Source organism: Pongo pygmaeus, chromosome 8 (assembly GCF_028885625.2).
Source record: "Pongo pygmaeus isolate AG05252 chromosome 8, NHGRI_mPonPyg2-v2.0_pri, whole genome shotgun sequence".
Taxonomy (NCBI): Eukaryota; Metazoa; Chordata; class Mammalia; order Primates; family Hominidae; genus Pongo; species Pongo pygmaeus.
Window position 1 is genome coordinate 25210122 of NC_072381.2, and position 20414 is coordinate 25230535.

A 20414-nucleotide genomic window follows, 5' to 3' on the forward strand; every position below is an offset into this window, starting at 1 on the left:
TTTAACCCTCCTCAAATTCCATTTTGGACTACAACTAATGTGTATCCCACGCTGTCCAAATTAAAGATGCACTCGGTCCTTCACTCTCCTTTGGATGTTTACGGTTAGGGTGACGATGTTTGAAAATCAAGACATAACTGAAATCCAGGATGAAACAGTAAGCAGAACTACTTAGAAGTGAATACAGAAATAAAATGATCTATTTCAAGAGGAAAGTTTTCCAAAATTAAGAGTACTTGAGTAGTCTCAATAGGAGTGTATTTGTAGACAGCAGTTTCCCTATATTATTTGGAGTCAATTCTTATATAATTTGTTGTTTGTTTCTTCATTGAACATTGTCTTTTTCTGGCAGCTGAAACTGCACACAACTGATACACATACTTAATTTGTATTCCTTTGTAGTAATACATTTTAACCATGATTTATGTTTGTGAATTTACTGGATGTTTTCTTTCTGAATTAAAGATTGTCAAGACCAATTAGTGTAATGGACTACTGTCAACCACAAGATGGCATTCCTAACATAATTTGTCTTTGATAATATTCAGTTTCATTTTCTGGGAGAACAACCTCCATGAAGAAATATATTGAAAGTTGTAATGAAGAAAACATTTTAATAGTTTAATAAGATAAATTTGTTTTAATTTTTTTAAAATTAAACCAATTATATATTAACACCAGATCTCTGGCTTAGCTTCTAAAAAGGAGGTTCTAAATCCAAAAATTGAAAATCAGGAGCAGTTACAGGGAAAAAATGGAAGATTCAAAGTTCTGTTTGTTCATTATGTCTTTATTATTTTATCACTTACTTTTAAGGATATTTCAGTAGATGATATATTTAGAAACTGCATCTAAATATTCACTATACATAAGAATGCATTGTTTTGCCTGGCACGGTGGCTCACACCTGTAATCCCAGCACTTTGGGAGGCTGAGGCAGGCGGATCACCTGAAGTCAGGAGTTCGAGACCAGCCTGACCAACATGGAGAAACCCCGTCTCTACTAAAAATACAAAAAAATAGCCAGGCGTGGTGGCAGGCGCCTGTAGTCCCAGCTACTTGGGAGGCTGAGGCAGGAGAATGGCGTGAACCCGGGAGGCGGAGTTTGCAGTGAGCCGAGATCGCGCCACTGCACTCCAGCCTGGGCGACAGAGCGAGACTCTGTCTTAAAAAAAAAAAAAAAAAAATTAGCCAGGCATGGTGGTGCATGCCTGTAGTCCCAGCTACTCGGGAGGCTGAGGCTGGAGAATCACTTGAACCTGGGAGACGCAGTTTGCGGTTGAGCAGAGATCGCGCCATTGCACTCCAGCCTGGGCAACAAGAGCAAAACTCCGTCTCAAAAAAAAAAAAAAAGCATTATTTTTCTGAAAGTGAGAGGAACAGTGTTTTAAAAAGACATGATTTCTGGCTGGGCGCAGTGGCTCACGCATGTAATCCCAGCACTTTGGGAGGCCAAGGAGGGCGGATCACCTGAGACCAGGAGTTCTAGATCAGCCTGGTGAAACCCCATCTCTACAAAAAATACAAAAAATTAGCTGGACATGTTGGTGCACACCTGTAGTCCCAGCTACTCGGGAGACTGGGACACAAAAATCGCTTGAACCCACGAGGCAGAGGTTGCAGTGAGCCGAGATCACACCATGCACTCCAGCCTAGGCAACAGAGCAAGACTCTGTCTCAAAAAAATAAATAAAAAAGACATGATTTCTGCCTTCAAGAACTGTAGTTTACAAGACAACGCAAACATTCAATCATACAAGCAAAAGAGTTATTGCAAGATGGTGTGTCAATAAGTGAAAAATGAGTGATACAGCTAAGTAGCATCATTCTCAGTAAACTATCGCAAGAACAAAAAACCAAACACCGCATATTCTCACTCATAGGTGGGAATTGAACAATGAGAACACATGGACACAGGAAGGGGAACATCACACTTCGGGGACTGTTGTGGGTTGGGGGGAGGGGGGAGGGATAGCATTGGGAGATATACCTAATGCTAGATGACGAGTTGGTGGGTGCAGCGCACCAGCATGGCACATGTATACATATGTAACTTACCTGTACATTGGGCACATGTACCATAAAACCTAAAGTATAATAATAATAATAATAATAATAAAAGAAAAAAAGAGAAAGGATTACAATGGAATAGTCAGAAAAGGTCTCACAAAGGACATAGAATCTAAGATGAATCTTGAAGGATGGGAAGATTTTCTAGGTGAAAAGGAAGGGGGAAAACATTCTAGCAGAGGCAGGAGAAACAGGGAAGATGAAATGCCCAAGGGTTCATGTGTATTTATTTGTGGACAGCACATTCTCTTACTGGCCAAAACAATTATTTCATGTCTTCACTTTTTCTCAAAACCAACTTGGGCCCTTCACTCTCTGCTAATAACTTTGCTTCATTCTAGAGGAATAAGTGACCATACATAACACACCTCAGGCTTCCCATCATCAAGTGTACATGTTTGCTGCATCCATTTCTGTCCCTTTCCCCACCCCTTTGACTGAATTGGGTGACATTCCTTCTCTTTTTAAAGGCCAGTCTGTTTAGATGTGCCTTGGATCCTATTCCCTTCAACCTACTTAAATGGTGTGTGTCATCAGGTACCTTCACTTGTTTCTTCAACTTCTCCCCTTCTGTGTAACCTTTCTTCTTATGGCATTTAGTCTTTTTGTACTTTAGCATAAGAACAAAATCTCTGTGAACATCCACCTTTTTCCCATCTGTGCTTCTTTATTCTCCAATCAAGATAAAGCTCTTCACAGAGTTGTCTATGTATATGGTCTCCACTTTCCTGCCTCTCTTCTTCTCCAGAGTGTAAAATATATGTACAGTTTAAGGATAAGCATTAAATACCTAAGTATTCACCACCTCGCTCAATGGAACATGACTCACCTTTGGTTCTTCTTTGATTGATTAGATTCACTTTCTTCCCCCAGCTGTAACTACATCATACATTTTCTGTTATTCATTCCCTTTCTCATAGTTCTGCATTGTTTAGTTCTGACTCTTTGAATTTTATATAAATGGAATCATACTTTATGTGTTATCCCATGACCTATTTCTTTTGCTCAGAGACTTCCAAATTCATCCATTCAGATGAATGAAGCCACAATGCATTGAATTGTATTACTAAATAGTATTCTATTGTATGAACACCACCATCCACTTACCCACTACTGGACATTTGTCTAATTTTTATCTGTTCTTGTATCCAATAGATATACTGTTTTTTAAAATTTATGTTGAAGGTTAGTGACTGTAAACTTCTTAACATTTGTGACTCTTCTTAATAGCATGTAAAACCATTTTTTATGTCGACATTACCAAAAATTATGAGTTTATGAAAGGAAAATTGATAAATTTTCAGGCTATGATTATAATTTCTAGCTTTCACTGAAATTAATTTAAATATCCTAAATGTAGTGAATTTGTAAGATATTTGAGAAAAATGAGATTTTTAAGTTACATATTTATGGAAATTATAAAGTGTTTTCATCAAAATAGAATTCAGAAGACAATAAATTGTTTTGTATGAAGTTTTAGTTCGATTTTAATAGCAATTCACTTTCAAAAATAATCATGGATGGCAAATATTGTTTCTCTCAATCCATTAAATCATTTATAAACATTTTGTAATTCAGACTACATAATGTTAGTTAAAAAAAAATCATGAATTAACTGTTTTCATGTGAACTTCAAATCCATGGAAACAATACTGTTTTTGTCCCTGTCCAGGAAAATGAATACAATCTACCTATGAAAAAGTAGTTTGTGTAGGCCTCATCTGTGCACTCCAACCACTCAAATCATTAACTTTTTATCATTTTGAAACTTTTGCTTTCAAAAGAGACTCCAAAAATAAATATGCTTTTCTGACTCAAAAAAGCCAAGCCAAGAAAGTTGCCAATGTCATGGAAAAGGGACACATCAAGTGCAAGCAACTAAATCAGCATAACTGATATCTGGCAATACTTTGATCAGCTGGCAATATTTTGATCATAGTCCTACATCAGAAGTTGAGATTGCTTTGTAGAAGGATGCCGTAGTCAGGTTAGCTGCTTTTCTTTTTAAAATCAGAACTCTTTCTGTTTCTTAGTTCTGAGTTAGGGTTCTCATTTAATTGGTACTAACAACTGTTCTGAGAAGTCATGGCTTTGTGATATATTTCTGATCAATTTAGTCTCAGATGTAGCACTTTTTAGGTTGTCATTATAGACTTGATTGATATTGTAGTGGCCTATAAAATGCAGAGTTGCTAATGGCAGGTAAGTTTCATTAACAGATATTAGGGGAGCTTATAATTTTAAATTCACAATGGATTATTTTTAATGAACAAATTCTTTGGTGAATGAATTCTAAAATGCATCAATTCAATACCATCTAATCATAAGTTTAATAGTATCTTTGCAAGGAATTTTTTAAGCAAGTGCTTTATTACGAATTTTCAAAACGGAAACTTTGAGGTAGATATTCCAGAGCTCATGAGAAATACTGAAATTATAAAAGCCCTTAGGAACCATTTTGAACAATAAGAATAAGTTTAAAAAGTAATAACCACCACAAACAGTCTTCCTGGTGCTCTTAAAGCACAAATACCAACATATGTTAATTTTTAATGACTTAATTTTATTTCAGACTAAATTAGACTTACCTGTATTTTTGATGACATTGAAACTTATAGGCTCACCAATAGGCTTTCTTTGGAAGCCATGTAAAAAATACCATTTGGGGGTTGCTTGGCAGCACATGGCCCAGGTTTGCAATCCTTGTTGTATCATACTTTGTTTATCCATTTATCGGTCTGTGGACATTTGAGTTGTTTCCACATTTTGGCTATTGTAGATCATGTTGCTGTGAGTATGTGTGTACAAACACTAATACACACGTGTTTTCTAGACCCTGCTTTCAATTCTTTTGGTCATATACCTAGAAGTAGAGTTGCTGGATCATATTGTAGTTCTATTTTTAATTTTTTTGAATATATCTTGTATTGTTTTCTATAGCAGCTACACCATTTATATTCCCACCACTGGAAACTTATGTTACATTTAGAACACAAAGTTATGCATAGTTTAAAAAGTCAAATCATTTTATAAAGTTAAAATGTAAAATAGTAGTACCCACTCCCCAGAGGTAATTACTCTCAAATCAGCAGTTTCCTCTGGCATTTTCCTCCGTATTTCTTGATAACAAGCTATACTACTATTTTGAATTTCGGCTTTAGATATTATCTACTGACATTCTTTTATAAAAGTAAAATATTTGGCCGGGTGTGGTGGCTCACGCCTGTAATCCCAACATTTTGGGAGGCTGAGGCTGGTGGATCACCTGAGGTCAGGAGTTCGAAACCAGCCTGGCCAACATGAAACCGCATCTCTACTAAAAATACAAAAATTAGCTGGGCGCGGTGGTAGACACCAGTAATCCCAGCTACTTGGGAGACTGAAGCAGGAGAATCACTTGAACCCAGGAGGTGGAGGTTGCAGGGAACCAAGATCGCACCATTGCACTCCAGCCTGGGTGACACAGCGACACTCCATCTTAAAAAAAGAAAAAGTTAAATATTTACTTCTCCTGCTCCCACTGTTCTGTCCCACTATCCTCTCATTTCCTTACTTCCCATCCTCCTAATATATTGTAATTTTGGATTAGGTTAAGATTACTGTTTGCCTTATTATGGCTATTTACCCACATTCGAATTACATAGTATGCTACAATTTTTGGGTTTATTTTTTTGGAGTTAATAATTGTGTTTATTCAATTTGTTTAACTTTCTACATATGTAACAAATTCATCTCCAAACTTTCTGCCAGATGCACAGATGTCAATGGCTATAAATTCATTAGGTAATCCAACGATTTTATCTTTTTCTTGAAGATTTCCCCTCTTGAGTGCCTTTCCTGTTTTAAGGCAGGCTGGTTGATTTATAGGGAGACTACCCTATAGGGTCTCTCTAGTCACCTTTCCTTTCTATTCACATTGTCCTTCCATCTTTCTCCTGAGTGGATCCAGTTTCTTCCTTTTACTTGGTTTATTCCATAATTTTGGTAGAACTCACTCTCCAGCAGCTTCCTCTGATAATGTTGTGATTTTAGCGTGTGCTTTTAATTATTTGAGAAATAGCTTGTCTAACAATGTCTTTATTCCGTTGCAGACTAGATTAATATTTTGCTGTGTATAGACTAGATTTAATATTTTGCTGTGTATAGAATCCTAGGTTGGAAGTAATTTTTTTTCCTCAGAAATTTGAAGGTATTGCTCCACCACCAACTTCTAGGTTCTCTTATTGTTTTTGATAAGTCTAATGTTATTCTGATTCTTGATTTTTAAAATGTGATCTGTTTTTTTCCTTTCCTGTAGAAGCTTTTAGGATCTTCTCTTTATGGTCAGGATTCTGACATTTCATGGCAGTATTTATTGGTACAAGTCTTTGTGCTTGTTTGTTTTGCTGCTGGAGCACTTTGACGGGCTTTCTAAATATGGAAATTTACATCCTTCAGTTCTGATAATTATGATAAAACTTATTTTTGAATTTCTTTTTCCTATCTTACATTGTCTGTTCTTTCTCAAACTCCTATTTTAGGGATTTTGGACACCTTAAAGTGATCTTGTGTGGTGTGGAAGATTGATTCTAAAGATAGTGCTTGGCCTGGCGAGGTGGCTCATGCCTCTAATCCCAGCACTTTTTGAGGTGGAGGCAGGTGGATTACCTGAGGTCAGGAGATTGAGACCAGTCTGGCCAACATGGTGAAACCTGGTCTCTACTAATAATACAAAAATTAGCTGGGCATGGTGGTGGGCACCTGTAATCCCAGCTATTCAGGAGGCTGAGGCAAGAGAATTGCTTGAATCCGGGAGGCAGAGACTGCAGTGAGCTGAGATCGCACCATTGCACTCCAGCCTGGGTGATAGAGTGAGACTCCGTCTCAAAAATAAAAAATAATAAATAAATAAATAAAGATAGTGCTCACTGATACCTCCCAAACCTTATGTGCATGCTATTCCTCACATCAACAAATGAAGTCCATATTCCCTTTCCTTGAATCTGGGCTGATCTTGTGACTTGCTTTAATCAATAGAAAGTGGCAGAAGGTATATGGGATTTCAAGGCCAGGCCATAAGGGTGCTAGACACTTCTACTTCCTTTATTTTTTTATGTAAAGATACTTGGCGTGGATTACCTCATAATGAAAGGTCATGTGGAAAGAGGCCTTAGAGGGTGAAAGGACATCTTGGACTATTGAGCCCTGGCCAAGTTACCAGGTGAGTGTAGCAAAAGAGCAGAAGACATGCTAAACTGAACCCAGTCAACTCACATAACATTGAGAAATAATAAATTGTTTTAATTCACTAAGTTTTGGGGTAGTTTGTTATAAAATATTAAATAACTGAAACACCCTCTAATTCTCTAGAATTTTTCTTTCCCATGTCCCATTTCTTTTTCTTTCTTTGAATTCATCCATTTATCCTTTCTGGGAGGGATTCCACTTTCTGGGTTTATTTCTCCTTGTTAACTTTTCTGTTAATGGGTTACCATTGTCATGTTTTTAGTTCTTTTTTTTTTCCTTTTAAATTTTTAAATTGCTTTCTGTTCTTGTTTCATGGATACAAAAGTCTTTTTTTTTTTTTAAACTCTTTAAGGAATTTTTTAAGCCTTTTTCTTTTCCTGTAGAGATGGGATTTTGCTATGTTGCCTAGACTGGCCTTGAGCTCATGGCCTCAAGTGATGCTCCCACCTCAGCCTCCCAAAGTATTGGGATTACAGGCTTGAGCCACTGTGGCCAGCTAAGGAATTTAATTATAGTTAGAAAATTCATTTGAAATTTGTTGCTGTTTCTTCTGAAGTCCACTTTTTGTTTGTTTGTTTTGGTCTCTGTCTTTCCTATTGAGACATTCCTCAAGTGTTTAGTGATCTTCCTCTCTTATTCACATTTAATTTTCAAGTAGCAAGAAATTGATTGGAAACCATATCCTGGATGGGCCTTATCAATTGCTGGACTTCACTGTATGATTATGAAACTGGGCTATTTCAGTGGGTACCGTCAATTCTATCTGTAGGACTTTTCTTTTAGCCTCTTTGGGCTTCCTGGAAAGAAATCCTCCAGGGAATTAGAATCAGAGTAAAGAAAGGGGGGGCTATGATTATTACCATTCAACATGTAGATTTTTCAGTATGGAACCTCTCACTATTTTGTGGTGTTGGCGTGTACTATTTCTGCTCTCACCTATGCCTAATATCCCAGAATTTGAAATCTCTCCATAGAATATGTGCTTAATCCTAATCAGCAGTCACCCTGCTACATGGGGTGGGGAACAGTTTTCAAGGCTCTAACTGCTTTTTATACAGATTTTCGATGAATTCTCTTGTTCTTAGTTCTATACTCCTTTCCCCCAAACCCACCTCCTGGTTCAGAAGTAAATGTTGTCTCTAATTCTTGAACTATTTTAGGGTCTTGACGTGCTAATCAGCCTAATTTTGAAGTTTTCATACTAGAGACATAGATCTCAACTTTCCCTAGTCTATTAAAGTAGTAATTTATGTGCTTTCTGGCCTCCAAACTGCTACTGCTGGTCTCTTCTCCTGCTGTATTTGTCAGCTTATGACTTTCCTTTTTCATGGATTTACTGCCATTTTAGTGGTGTCAAAACAGCAATCCAGTGGTGTGACCTGGGAATTGTTTCTGGTGCTAGCCCCTAAAGTTGATCCCTGGCTTTCCTGGAGAATATTTTGTCCATTTATTATCTCTTAGTAAATTTATTTTATGCTTAAACTTGTTGAGAGTTACTTTTATTATTTGCAATTAACAATCCTGATTAAAACAGTACTAAATGATGATTACAGGTAAAAGTAGTGATACTGACGTCAACTACTATAGAGTAGGTAAACATTTCTAATTTGATTCATTAAACTTAAATAGTTTTAGCAAAAACAAACAAAAATCTTTGTTCAGCAGGGCATGGTGGCTCATGCTTGTAATCCCAGCACTTTGGGAGGAGAGCTTGAGGCCAAGAGTTCAAGACCAGCCTGGTTAACATAGTGAGACTTCTCTACAAAAATTTAAAGTGTTAGCAAGGCATGGTGGTGCCTGTCAGTAGTCCCAGCTATTTGGGAGGCTGAGGCAGGAATATTGCTCGGGCTCGGGAATTTGAGATTGCAGTGAGCTATGATTGTGCCACAGGTCTCCAGCCTGGGTGACAGAGCAAGACCTCATCAAGAAAAAAAAAAAAATCTGTGGTCCAATACTTTTAGTAAATGTGCCTTCTATATTTCCTTTTTATAGATTTATAATGCATGTTAGCAAATTAATCCTACATTAGGGAAACTCATTTCAACTTTGCTTAACCCTTTCTTCCCAAACTTATTTATCAAGGAAAGGAAAACTTGTAAATATTTTGCAGGAAATAGTTCAAAAATATTGGAATAGGTGAATATAAACTGGAGAATTTAGAGCATTTAATGGGTCCTAAAATAGTGTTTCTAAACCATGTATGTTTGGTTTTTTTAAAATCAAGAAAAAACAATGAAAGTACAACATAAAATTTGTAGAGATGCAGCCATAGTGGAATTTAGAAATGTATGGCCTGAACTGTGTTCATTTAGTATGTATGTATGCATGTGTGTGTGTCTATCTATCTGTCTATCATCTATCGTCTATCTATCTATATCTGGATGTGGACGTACACCTATATCTCTCTCTCTATATATATGTATTAAAATAAATGAGCAAGTATTCAGTTAAAGAAACTAAAAAGAGAACTGGTAAACCCAAATACAGATTTCAGAATAAAGGAACATACCAATAAACATTCATGACTAAAGTACATTTCTACATCAGTCACAACCATAGTTAACAGTCAGGTTAACTATGAATGTGAAAATTACGCAAAAAATAATGAGAGCATTCTGTAAAATCAAAAATTTACAGTAAAACATTATTTATTTTTATTTGTAGTTTTGTGTTACAGATTGTTTATATCAGTAAAATTTATAATAAACTTGTATGTACACATGCAAACTTTTTCAGAGAGCCACTTACTACCACTGCACTGACTATGTGGCAGACACATGGATTACCTTTCTAAAATCTGAAAATATTTCAATTCCACAACCCAATTACCCTATGGGTTTTAGAAAAGCAATTGTGAACCTATTCATTTTAGCATAACATAGTTTTCTAATCTAACAAAAAATATGTGAAAAAAATAGTATTTCTACTGGGTTGAGTGGCCTAATCTGAATGATTCAGTTTCCCAGTTTGACAAAATTTAAGATTATCTATATTTGTTTTAAATGTTATAAAGCTCAAGTCACAGAAGTTTTCAGGAAATAATTTTACTTGCCCTTGATATTACCTTTTTTCTGGAACCATCTTTCCAATTTGCTTGAGATTTTAAACTTAATTTGTTGACATTATATTTAAACAACTGCCAAGTCAACATGGGTCATTACCAGAAAATAACACCATTTCTTGTAAATTCCACATATGTGTAGGATTCTTCTCTATTAAAGTAATGTAATTTAATCCTAACAGATCATTACAGCTTATTTTTTCACAGTATTCTGTATATTTTCCAGAAAAAGAGTCATCAGTTCAAGAGATACCCCCGTTTCCCTTAAGTGTTGTTGCCTACTATGAAGAAACACAGAACATCATTCTCTTGAGAAAAGTTGAGTATAACAATATTTTACTGGCAGCAGAAAGAAGAAAAATATTAGTTTAAATCAGGTCAAGAGCATAAAATTTATTTGGCTGGCCAAAAGCAGTACCAAGATAAAATTTTATTTTAGGGAGAAAACAATCAAAGCTAAAATATCCTTTGAAATATAAAGGTCATTCTTGTCAAAGAAAAAAAATACAGGAGCTTTATAACTTTGAAAACGGTTACACATATATTATTGGATTTTATTTTCCCAAGACCTCAGAAAGGTGACAGTGCCAAGTGAATGGTCTAGAAGTAACTTTTTGTCCATGAACTCAGTTGGTCAAACTTAAGACCTCCTCTCCTGCTAATCATACTTGTAAGAGAATAATGCACAAAATAAGATATAAGTTTATCAATCGGGCACAGTGGCTCACGCCTGTAATCCCAGCACTTTGGGAGACCGAGGCGAGCGATCACCTGAGGTCAGGAGTTCAAGACCAGCATGGCCAACATGGAAAAATCTTGTCTCTACTAAAAATACAAAAATTAGCTGGGCGTGGTGGTGCATGCCTGTAGTCCCAGCTACTTGGGAGGCTGAGGCAGGAGAATCGCTTGAACCCGGGAGGTGGAGGTTGCAGTGAGCTGAGATTGCACCATTGCACTCCAGCCTGGGCGACAGAGCTAAACTCTGTTTCAAGGAAAAAAAAAAAAAAAGAGTGTAAATTTATTGATTTATAATGGTTGCTCTATTTTTCCAGTGACCAGAGATTTGGTCTTCTCCCTCCAATATTCTTCATTTTTTCTATGATGGTATTTAGGAAATGGAATGAACAGTCAATAATTTATCTGATGAATATGAAGATAAACCAAAAAGATAAAAATAATTTTAAGGGACATTTCACTCACAATGATTGGTATCTGCCTCACAATAAAGAATGCCTCTTTAATGAACAGAATATTCTTATCTGTTTGACTCAAGGTCATTCTTCTCTGGACAGCGTTGAACATACACTGCTAAATCTTGATCTTTGGGCGTCAGTTCACTGCACTTAAAAGATCACACAGTTTGGGTGAACAAGTTTCTTTTTAATATTTGTTACAAAACAAAAAAGTTATAGCCTTGGTCCTTATGAAGCTTATGGAGACCTTAGATAAGTAATTCAACTTATTACAATATTGTGTGATAAATACTATAATCAGGACCAGACAGAAACATAGCATGGCCTGAGAAAGCTAATTAGGTATTTGGTTTCTGATATGGTTTGGCTGTGTCCCCACCCAAATCTCATCTTGAATTGTAGCTCACATAATTCCCACATGTTGTTGGAGGGACCTGGCGGGAGATAATTGAATCATGGGGGTGGTTTTCCCCATACTGTTCTCATGGTAGTAATAAGTCTCACGAGATCTGATGGTTTTATAAGGGGAAACCCATTTTGCGTGGTCCTCATTTTCTCATCTGCTGTCATGTGAGACGTGCCTTTCACCTTCTGCCAGAATTATGAGGCCTCCCAAGCCACGTGGAACTGTGAGTCCATTACACCTCATTTTCTTTAAAAATTACCCAGTCTTGGGTATGTCTTTATCAGCAGCGTGAAAATGGACTAATACACTTCCCCTTCAAACAGATGTTTTTAAAGTATTTGTTCCACTTTTCTTTGGGGAAAGATCACAGTTTTGCACAGACTACTGCACCACAAGCACGGTGCAGTGAAGGATGAGGAAGGATGTCTGCTAGCAGAGTATTGTTGTAAGCAGTTCAGCTCTGACTTCAAACTTGCACACCTACCTAGCAGAAAAGAAAACAGAAACTAACCAAACCTACCCTCTTTGAAAGGTATTTTAAAAGTGATTTATTACTATTCAAGCATATTCCTGGGTCATTTTAGCCTTCTCATTCCTAGAAGCTTGTCAAAGTAATCTCCCAACCACATAGAGTATTGATCTGCAACATTCCTAATGATGTTTACATTTTCTTGAGGATTGGAGCCCTTGGACAATTGCCTGCTGGTCCTTTCCTAATCCCCTTCAGGCTATGATGGTGTTTTACACCTGAGGCTATGGGAGGGGAGCCAAGAAGAGAAACATCAAAATCACACTGCGAGATTAAAGAAGGTAGGCATTCTGAGGAAACAATCCCATGCAAACCAAAATTTAAAGCCAAGTGACAGTTACACAGGCAAATTGGTAGCTGGAGGAGACAGCATGGCATGGAGCATGTGCTGTTCACTTTGCCTGGAACAAAGAGTGCCTGTATGGAGTTGTGAAGATGAAGCTAGAAAATCAAGCAGGATCCATGAGTGTACACTTTTCTGAAAGCTATGAGGTGTCACTGAAGGATTTTAAGTAGAACACCATAATCCTCTTTATTTTAGAAAGATCATTTTGGCAACTTAGTAGTGATGGAGGAATTAGACTCATGGGCCTGAGACCAATTAGGAGGACATAGCATGGACTTAAGAGGTGGAACCAGAAAGCAGTTGTCAGTTTCAAGAAATATTTAAAAAGTAGCTTTATAGGATTTTGTGACAAATTAGATGAGAAAGGCATGCAGAGAAATTCTGGCTTGGAAAATGAAGAACGGAGTAGGGAGGAGATGTTGACTGTTTGGCATGTCTAGCTCATCAAACATTTAATTTTCACTTTTATTTCCCATTGCATCTTAAAATAAATGATTTCCAAACCCTCTTCCAGGAAGAGAAAGTAAAATGACTCAATTACTAATGAAAGCATCTGGAAATTTGGAGAACTTTTACCTCCAAACATGAATTTCTATTTCTGCCCCTAACTAACTTCTAAAGCTGTTTTGCTCTTCTTTCCTTTTGTCTTTCCTTATCATTTCCTTAAAATGACCTCCTAGATGACCTCCTAGATCCTGCTCGTTTACTTTAAACATGTTTCAAGTTGGAATTCAGGACTGACTTCACTTCATTGTTCCCTGAGCAGCCGCCATCCCTGTTCATTTCAGCTTTAGGATTTATATGCCGTTTATGACTCCTCTCTGGTTAACTTGCTAAGATCCTGAATTTCTTTCTCATCATTATCATTTTCACAATTTAATCATAAATTTATTTAAAAGGGTAAATTCTCAGTTAATTGACTTCTTGTTATGCTTCATTCTGACAACTAGCAGTAAAATAGATCCTACAATAAACCACTGAATTTTAAGCTTATTGGGCAGCCTTAATGGAACATTTTAATTTGCAGTCGCTTTCTAAATTACATACTATAATACGATACTTCCAGTTCTCTCTAGGTACCATTTTTCTTCAATGTCTACTCTCAATTGTTTTGTGAATTGTTTTGTTTATTATAAGATAGGGTATCATAAGAAATGATGGTTTCCTTTTAAAAGGAACTGTTGTTTGACTCTTGGTAATCAAGAAAAGTGACCGAAGTCTGATAACTGTCTGAAAGATTTCCATGAAATTTACACTTTAAGCAGACATGGAACTGTGTTATGTCCTCACTTTCCTACCTGTATTACAGGGCTGAGTGTGCCTGTATGTTGTATCTCTACTTATGATAATACATGAACTAAGCATTAGACATTTGTTTTACTTTTAGGAGGCTTAGGCTTAACAATTTAACTTCATTATAGTGACAGCGAGCATCCTTCCTGTCTATACGGACATCTGTTTCTAACTCTATAAAATTGATATATGCCCTTTATGAGGATCTAATAAAATAACGTGTGTAAGGAGGGTTTTAAAGGATACATCATATTATTCTTATGAGTGCTGTTGCTATTACTGTCAAATTTGGAGAGAACTCATCTTAGGAAATCTGTTATCTCTTTAATAATGGCAGCTTCCTTTTCTGGCAATGATTTTAATGTAACCAGGAAGAATCCCTACAACCCTGTTTTAGGTTGATGTCTGAAATGAACGCTGGTTATCAGCACCTGAACAGAAGGGGAGAATATGATTTTAAATGCATACTATGTTTTTAAATGAATGGTAAAAGGTATCTGTTTCTCATAATGTTAACTATGTGAAATGACCTGAAGTTGCTTATTTAGGACTTGGAATGAGAAAGATTCAGTAGTTGTCCAAGGTTGTGTGAATTATTTAAATAAAAATGTGTACAGTGAGAATTACTGAGATCACCTTGGTAATTTGTTGCATGGTAGATGTCTCTATATTGAACTCAAAATTTTTACTGCCATGAATTATTAGAGTCATTTTAGCAAAACATTGTTTTAAATTATTTGCCCTGTTACTATAGATTTTCAAATATACCTTTGTAAAATGAATTTAAGTCTACATTACAATTTTAAGTGTCAGAATCACAAAGCTTTAAACATTTTTTTTCTTATAATAGGATCTTGGTGACTGATATCCTCTTGGAAATCAAATTCATTAAGCTTTGTTTGAATACCTCAATTCAGTCTTTTCAGTAGGGACAGTTTTGCTGTTGTACTGTCATTCAAAATGATTGCTGGGCCAGGCACGGTGGCTCACACCTGTAATCACAGCAGCTTGGGAGACTGAGGCAGGAGGATCGCTTGAGCCCAGGAGTTTGAGAGCAGCCTGGGAAACATGGCAATACCCCATCTCTACAAAAAATACAAAAATTAGCAGGGTGTGATGGTGCATGCCTGTACTCCTAGCTACTCTGGAGACTGAGGAGAGAGAATCACTTGAGCCCGAGAGGTGGAGGTTGCAGTGAGCAGAGATTGTGCCACTGCATTCCAACCTGGGGGACAGAGTGAGACCCTGTTTCAAAAAAAACAAAGGTCACTAAGTGGTCATTGCTTATTCTGACATTGCTTATTATCTGGCTATGTGTGGTGCATACCTTGTTGTTAAGATTTTTAACTGAAAGTAGTATTTCAGTCATCTACTGCTGCATAACAAACTATCACAAAACAGTGCCTTAAAGCAACCACCATTTGTTGATGACCCTGTGGATCAGGAATCTAGGCAGAAGTCAGTGTAGAAGGCTTATCTTTGTTCCACATGGTTTCAGCTAGGAAAGCTCAACTGGAGCTGGAGGATCCAAAATAGCATGGGTGCAGCACACCAACATGGCACATGTATACATATGTAATAAACCTGCATGTGGTGCACATGTACCCTAGAACTTAAAGTATTAAAAAAAAAAAAAAAAAGAACAAAGTAGCTTCACTCTGGAGTCTGGGCCTTGGTGCTGGCTGCTGGCCGTGGTATGTACTCTGTTCGTCTCTGTGTGTCCTCTCTCTTTTATGGTCTCCCATTCTCAGGGGCCTCTCTCCTCACTTGGCTTCTCTTTCCAGTAGAGTAGCTTTTACATAATTGCTGGGTCCCAAAAGCAGAAGCAGAAGCTACAAGGCTGCTTAAGGTATAGGCTCAAGAATCCCAGAACATCATTTCTGCTGCATTCTAGTGGTCAAAGCAAGCTGCAAGGCCAGCTAGATTCAAGATGTGGGGAAACAGATTTCACTCCTTGATAGAAGGAGTGGTGAAGTCACATGACAAAGGTGTGTGGACTAGGGAGGTATGATTCATTGATGCCACTTTAAACTCTCTACCACAGGTATATTAAATGGGCTTTTTTTTTTTTTTTTTGAGACCGCTCTCTCCCAGGATGGAGTGCGTTGGCGTGATCTTGGCTTACTGCAAGCCCCGCCTCCCGGGTTCACGCCATTCTCCTGCCTCAGCCTCCCAAGTAGCTGGGACTACAGGCGCCTGCCACCACGCCCAGCTAAGTTTTTTTGTATTTTTAGTAGAGACGGGGTTTCACGGTGTTAGCCAGGATGGTCTCGATCTCCTGACCGCGTGATCCACCCGCCTCGGCCTCCCAAAGTGCTGGGATTACAGGCATGAGCCACCGCGCCTGGCCCTAAATGGGCTTTTCAAGAGGAACTCACTTCAGTCAAGAAGACATGGCTTTTTGGTCACGATTTGAGAATTTTAACACTAAGATGAAATAATGTTGAAAAGAATACTAATTTCTGAACCTAAAAGTAGTTTGACCATTTGGTTTTCCTACTTAGACCAAGTTGGGCTATTGTCTTTCTTACCTTAATGAGAACTTGCTGTGTAAATTCAGAAACATACATAAGTGCATCCTTTTAATAGTCTGCTGTTAACACTTAACAAGATTGTGGACATCTTTATATGTCAATAAATATATGCGTAAGATTTGTAATGGCTGCCTAGTATTTATATAGGTACAAAATAATATATTGAACCCTTCCTCCAAAAAATGTTTATTATTTACAGTTTTTGCTGTTTTAGACAATACTGTAAATAGCATCCTATGTGTACATTTTAGTCACTTTTTTTTCATTTATTCACGACCAATTCCTAGAAGTGGAATTCTAAGATAAAGGGTGTGAATATTTAAAATTCTTCATGCTGCCCTCCTGAAAATAATTTGTTCCACTGTCTTCTGGTTTCTATGATTTGGATCAGAAACTGCAGTGATTCAGATCATTGTTTCCTTGTATGTCCTGTGTCTTTTTTTCCTAGCTATTTTCAAGGGCTGTTTTCTGTGCCTTCTTTTCAGCAGTTAAATTTTCATATGTCTAGCCATACCTTTCTTTGAATTTATCCTGTTTGGAGTTTGCTAAGCTTCTTGAATCTATACATTTATGTCTTTCACCAAATATTGGAAAGCTTTTGGCCAATATGTCTTCAAATATTTTTTTCTGTCTCAATCTCTTTCTCTTGTCTTTCTAGAATTATAGTTACATATATGCTAGATGTTTTCATGTTGTCAAACAGGTCCTGAGGCTTTGTTAATTTTTTCTCTGTTACTTTGTTTTACAGTCTTTTTCTCTGTGTTCTTCACATTAGATAATTTTGATGGATCTATTGTCAAGTTTACTGACTTATTCCTCTGTCATCCTCATTCTTATGAGCTCACCCAGTGATTTTCTTATATCAGTTATTACCTTTTTCAGTTCTAAATCTCCCATTTGGTTCTTTTCATTGTTTTTATTTGTCTGCTGAGATTTTCCATTTTTTGAGGGACAGTCTATATGATAACTGGCTTGTATTATTAAAAAATGCCGGGGTCATGAAAGACACAAAAGACTACAGAACTATTTCAGATTAAAGGAAATAAACAATGCATGACAAACTAAATGAAACTTGTGATCCCGAATTGAACCCTGGACCAGACATTAGTTTTCTTTTGATAAAAAGAAAACTAGTAAGTTGATTGACAAAATTGAATGTCTGTAGTTTAGATAGGAGTATTATATCAAGGTTAATTTTTCTAAGTTTGATAACTGTGATACAGTTATGTAAGAGAAACCCCTGGTTATTAGGAAACTCACACTGAAATTTTTGAAAGTAAAGAGGCATTGTATCTGCAACTTACTCTGAAATGTTTCTGAAAAAAGTTATTTTATGTACATTTATAGGGAGAAAGAGAGAAAGATTAAAGCTAGATGAACAGCATATAGAAATTTTCTGTACTATCTTTGGAAAGATTTTTTTTTTTTGAGTCAGAGTCTCAAAAAAAAAAAATCTTTTGAAAGATAGTATATATCACTCAGGCTGGAGTACAATGGCATGATCTCAGCATCAGCTCACTGCAACCTCCGCCTCCCATGTTCAAGCAATTCTCCTGCCTCAGCCTCCCGAGTAGCTGGGTTTACAGGCACCCACCACCACACCCGGCTAAATTTTGTATTTTTAGTAGAGACGGGTTTCACCATGTTGGCCAGGCTGGTCTCAAACTCCTGACCTCAGGTGATCCACCTGCCTTGGCCTCCCAAATTGCTGAGATTACAGATGTGAGCCACCATGCCTGGCCCTGAAAAAATTTTTAAGTCAGAAATTAGTTCAAAATATAAAGTTAAAAAAATCCTCAAGATCATGAAAATTAAGAAATGACCTGAAAACTATAAAAGATGGAAGAGCACCTGGGCCAGGTGTGGTGGCTCATGCCCATAATCCCGGCGTTTTGGGAAGTTGGGGTGGGAGGATTGCTTGAGCCCAGGAGTTCAAGGCTGCAGTGACTTATGAGCACACTACTCTAGTGTGGGTGACAGAGTGAGACTGTCTCAAAAAAAAAAAAAACTAAAAAATTAAAAATGAAAAGGTGGAAGAAATGCAAATGCAGTGCATGATCTGAGCTTAATCCTAAACCTATTTGGGACAATATTAGGACAATCAGCAAAATTTGAGAGAAATATTTGGATTAGGTGGTAATAATAAATCACTGTTAATTTACTGATTTTAAAGATTATGTTACTGTTATATGTGAGAGCGGCATTATGTTTCAGAAATAAACACTGAAGTATTAAGGGAGAACAAGGCACCAAAATTAGGTTTGAAAATTTGAGATGAAATATGGAGAAAAGGAATATAATTCCACCACATTAATGTAATTGCCATTACCATCTTTCCTCCCCTTTCTACACAGAATAAAAGGAAGTGCTGTTAGTTTTAGTTAACAATAAAACTACTCTGGAAGTTTTCTACTCTGGGATTTCTCAAAGCCACTGAAATAAAATTATAAGAAGATGTAGTAGAATAAATTTAAAATATTGTTAGTTATGCATGTTTTTATATCAATAGAATTGTGTGAAAGCTTTTTATGTTCTAATTATAATTAATTTTTAATTGTTCAATCTCTAATAAAAAATTAGTCATCATTTATACCTTTTCCCATCCTTGTTCCTGTGTATATAACATCTTTCCCCCAGTATATAATATCTTTTTATATTGGCTGCTTTCAAGAGTCTCTCTTTGTCTTTGCTTTTTAGAAGTGTGGCCATAATATGCCTATGAATTTTTTTAAAAAATGTATCCTGATTTGGGTTAGCTGAGCTTCCTGGATCTACAGGCTAATGTTTTGGATCAAATTTGAAGGTTTTTCTGACACTATTTTTTCAAATAATTTTTCTTTTCGATTCTCTTCTGTTCTACTGGGACTTCAGTTACATGTGCATCAGACCCACTTGGCATTGTTCTAAGGTCCTCAAGGCTCTGTTCTTTTTCTCCAGTCTTTTCCCTTTGAGCTTCAATTTAGATTACTTTCATTGACTAGTCTTTAGTTAACTGATTCTTTCTTCTGTTGTGTCCAATCTGTTATTAATCACATCTGATGAAATTTTAATTTCAGATATTCTTTTTTTTTTTTTTTTTTAGTTCTAGGATTTCTGTTTGATTCTTTTTTATACTTCCCACGTTCCTTGAATATCCATACCCATTGCAGCCCCATTTCCCTATAGATTTAAAAACATTTATTAGAGTTATTTTAAAGTCTTGGTCTACTAATTTCAACGTCTGGATCATCTGTAAGACTGTTTCTATTGATTGATTATTCTCTTAACTGTGGGTCACATTCTTCTGTTTCTTTTCAGACCTACTAAGTTTTTATTGTATAGCTCACATCATGGATAAATCATTGTAAAGATTCTGAATTCTATTATCTTCTCTAAAAGAATGTTAAGTTCTGTTCTAGCAGGCTGTTAAATTTCTTGCATATAACTTTGAATTAGTGAATGTTGGTTTTAGGCTTTATTAGGGTAGGTATATTTCAGTTTTTCTCTGAGTTCTAAGGCAAATACTTTAGAACTGGGATGTAGATTTTAGTCCTAAAGCATGACCCTTCTTAAGGTAGGTGTTTGTTTGTTTGTTTGTTTGTTTTTTCTTAGAGATAGCGTTTCACTCGGTCACCCAGGCTGGAGTGCAATGGCGCAGTCTCAGCTCACTGCAACCTCAACCTCCTGAGTTCAAGTGATCCTCCTGCCTCAGCCTCCCAAGCAGCTGGGACTACAGGCACATGTCACCATGCCTGGCTAATTTTTTCATTTTTTGTA

The 20414-nt window shown here is 36.7% G+C and overlaps 1 protein-coding gene across 3 annotated transcripts in view; it reads right to left on the reverse strand.

Moving 5' to 3' along the window:
• ENKUR (enkurin, TRPC channel interacting protein) overlaps nucleotides 1-20414 on the reverse strand; it is an 80289-nt gene that overhangs the window by 42197 nt on the left and 17678 nt on the right. The window lies entirely within an intron of this gene.